Raw genomic sequence first — 4,407 nt, 5'->3', positions numbered from 1 at the left:
ATTAGTTAAAATATAATGCTTAAAATTCTCATTAAAGATTGACTATTGATATCTGCTAGAGGTACGTCAAAATTGTTGTCATATTTTTAACTTAACATCATATTCAATTTTATATTAAACCCCCAATCACCGGCAGGATCTCCAAAGAATTTTAGGTCGAGTTGAACAGCTAGAGGCCGACAAAAACTTTACCTCAAGTATATACCTCTATATTCAACATCTAGAACTACTCCGAGAACCAGTCCATATTGATGTTTTTTTTCTAGATACTAGTAACTTAAACACTTTATGTAAATGACTAATTACTTAGTTCTATTTTTCTACAATGATGCGATTCCAACTCATTTTATCTTGAATGGCTGCATTAGGAGTGTTTTTGACATGTATATCCGTAAAACAAAGAAGTTAAAACAAATGACTCTATTAGATAAGTGTCACAAGGACAAATTTCATTGTGTACGTCATATAGGGAAGGAATATAAATGATGTTAAATAACAACTTTTATAATATGCGAATGACAAAAATGTTGTAAATATCCTTTGCAAAAAGAAAACCTTTTATAGTAAGTGATTCTTTAAGAAAGAATGTGTGGATAATTACAAAAATGACTTGCCATGTGTCATAGGTTTCCATAATGATTAAAGCATATTTAAATTGCAAATGCATTCACCATAACTTTGTGTATTATCATTTGAAAACTGTTAGTTGATTTATTTTCATGATTTGTGATATTTCCACCCCATTCGACGTTCACAAAATTAATTTATTTACTTATATACATCAGTGAAAACATAACTTAAGCTTACACTTAATTATTCCAAGGATTCAAAGTAACGATTAGATTTTAATCAATGAAATTTAAGCGTTTATTTAAAATTGATTATATGCCTGTTTATGTGGCTTTTAAGATAATTATGAACTGGAATTCATTTGAATAAATAAGAAAATGACAAATCGACAGGTTTCTAAAAATATAACTGCGCTTTTCAGATTGTCATTTCTCATTCTCCCATTCTTGTCATGCAATTTGATCGATTGTAGCAGAATAAAGAAACGGAAATATATTCTCCGCTGTTGAACAGAGACCAATGTGTAACCACAAATGCACTATTCAATCAGCAAGAATAATTTGTTTCTAACGTTTTTCTCCACCAATATTCAGTACATTAGACAGAATGCAAAGGATGAGAAAATGTTTCGATTTTTTTGAATTTAATTTATTAAAAACACATTTAGCAAAATCAGTACATAGTGTTTGAAAAAAAAAACACAAACCAATTAGCTTGCCAACTTGTATATATTTTGTCATAGGGAAATATTCTTTATTTTACAATCATATTAAGTTCTTCAGCTATAAAACAATCGTGGTTGTGTAAATCTTAAAAACGTGTGCATAATGTTTTTCCCGTAACTGAAAAATTATAAATTATTATACAGTCAACTATTATAACTAAATTTGGCATTGAAGAGAATACTTTATCATTTACAAAATATATACAATGTTTTTTTTTTATGTAAATTAAAGTTTTTGTTAGCTGATTCTTTTATAAACTTAGCAAAATTAAAAATATTGATTAAAACTTGCGGGATGATTTACAATCGGAGTACTTGTTATGTCTTAACATAAAATATCAATCTTACAATAAATCTAAAACTTTTCAAAAGCTTTTTCATCCCTCCATTCGGATTTCAATGCGAAATCTTATATATCGTTTCGATCACTCCATTCCGTTATAAATGACTCTTCGTTTTGCAAGAATGTTAAAATGTTTATGCGAAAGTCAGTTATATTTTTTCATGTAAAATGCTGGCTTCAAACCTACTTGCCCACACCGCTGTGCTTTACAATCCCGTCACGGATTCGTGTCTGAAATAATGCCCGAAGGGAAACTTCAACAGTAAAGCTTGATAGTCACTTTGCCGGTGGGACTGAAAAACCAAATTTGTTACATTTTACAACTAAAAGATCACAAGACTCTGTTGAAACATTTGAAAAGATAAAATTCGTCATTTGTGGGATCATCTTTTAAATGACTGAAAAATACATAATACTGTGGCTGCCGCTATTTGCTATAATTCTATAGCATTTATATTGCATAAATTTATGCCGACTGTAGGGTATTATGCGTCCTTTCTCAGAGATTTTACTAAAAGAAGCAAACGTCATCCCTTTCAAGGCTTCTTCTTGAATGATTCAAATCAGAGAATCCATTTCTTGTCAAAGTCCAGACAAACTGTACATAATTCCTAAGAGATATGTTTCGTGCCAATTTCCATTCCTGAATGCGTACTGATTTCTCTCATGAACAGGTTTAAAGGAAAGTATTTTTTTTTTAAAATAAACATATGTTTTTATATTATATTGTACTTTTTCAGTCGCTGCTTTGTTTCATACAGTCATATATCAATATGTGGCGAAATAGATTAGTGCTAATTTTTATGTATTGTCCTTTGCAATTGTTTTCTGTACCGTACAGTTTGTAACGATCATTTAAACATACCATAAAAGCCTTTCTTGTTTAACCATGTAACTTTCTTATTGTTTAATTGTTTGCAAAAGTGGATTAATAATGTTGTGATTGGTTTTGATGATAACTATCGTCACGCACCGCTCAGTATTATCAATTCCCTTATATAGATTAAGTCCAATTTCAGGAATACTTATTTGACACGACATTGATGCGTAAGTATTGAAGGAAATAATCAATTAATAAGATAATAATCAAGTCTTATTTTCAGATTGATGTAGACACGGCTTTATATTAATAAATTTTACATCTGAAATAAACATAGAGTTGCCTTTGGGATGCAAGTCAATACAGTCTTTGATATAATGGATATGTAACAAAACAAAAAGACATTGGCAGCATTAACGATAGATTTAAAGCTGCACAAATACAAACAATATTTCATAGCATTCTTCGATGTTTTAGCCAATGATTTTCTTCTGTCCTTTATGTTTCAACAGATAATAGAAAATTAAAATTTAAAGTATAATAAATCAAAAGCAGACTGTTATATATGGATACAACGACAACAAACCACAAAGGCGTATCACACTTTGCAGATAACTGAAATTATAGGTTCATGAGATAAAAAAACAACTATTAAAAGGAATGACCACATTTACAGGCATATGAATGCATCGAATGATCGAAGTAATACTATTCCATAAGGACAAGTTCAACTAATTTTATTAATCCGTAGACTGTTTTAAGGATGGATAAAGATTGTAAAGATGTTATGTCACTTGATGAAGTAATATTGTCAAGAAACAAATAAGGAAACTAGAAAACCAATATTTTTAGATAATGCAAATTTAGGGTAAGATCTTTTTATAACATATCATTTTTCCCTTAATGTCCAGTATGGACCTCATTTATAACTTTATCCCATATATTTTGCTAATCATTACACTTTGACCTGCAATTATTTCCAACATAACTCGTTCGTATAAAGCAATGGATTTAATCTCAAAGGATGTCACCGTCTAAATGGGTGATCGATTGCCTTTGCTAAAAGAAACGGAAAACGTAATCTAAATTGATAGCGGAAATTCAAACCAACTTGACAAAGTACTCAAATTAGGGGCAATATATTCTTAAAAAAGCTATCTTGGACTAAGACAATTGAATTTCTCAAAGTAAAGAAATGATAGATTATATTGATTGTTATCGTAGATGATGTACGTATTTTGCTGGATAAAATACCAAGAAAGATTGACATAAAAATGAAAAGAATGAAAAGAACAATAAAATCAATAGGAAAAGCTCCTACCCCAAAAAGAAAAAAACTTTAAAATATAAAGGATCAAACAAGATGAATACATTCATAATCAAATGAATTAAAGCGTTTTAAAATCAAATTTACCCGATTCGAATTCATTCAATTATTAAATACATGTAATAAAGGTCCCATTTTCTTCTCTAAGGTATAATATATTTGTTTAAGGTATCACAATAAAGAACTGGTGACTAATTCTATATTACTATACACACTAATATTCAAATTTATACGTCAAAAATCGTTTCATTTTGCACTTCAAAGTTTAATTACATTTAAATAGTTTTATAACTGATTTTTTTTATTTGTTTCATTAACTTTAACTTATTAATTGCTCATATTAGTAATCATATTGCTAGGTTGTGGGATTTAGTTATTTGTACAAAAATCCAAATAATCATGCTAATTAATTCCATTGCAGACATTTCAGTTAATTTAAAAATAAGTGTGCAAGGAGATAAAGCGATTTCAAAACATCTAAATACCGATACAATCGTATGATTTCTTTTTGAAAAATTGTAAAATTTTGCGGTACTTTCAATTGATAAGCGTAACTGAAAATAAACTCATTTAACTTTTTCTCATGAAATTATTCTAAAAATTACATACCATCAGAACTTGAA

Source organism: Ruditapes philippinarum, unplaced genomic scaffold, assembly GCF_026571515.1.
Source record: "Ruditapes philippinarum isolate M1 unplaced genomic scaffold, ASM2657151v2 ctg1907_1_1_1_1, whole genome shotgun sequence".
In the NCBI taxonomy this organism is placed as follows: Eukaryota; Metazoa; Mollusca; class Bivalvia; order Venerida; family Veneridae; genus Ruditapes; species Ruditapes philippinarum.
Note: the sequence above shows the minus strand (reverse complement) of the source record.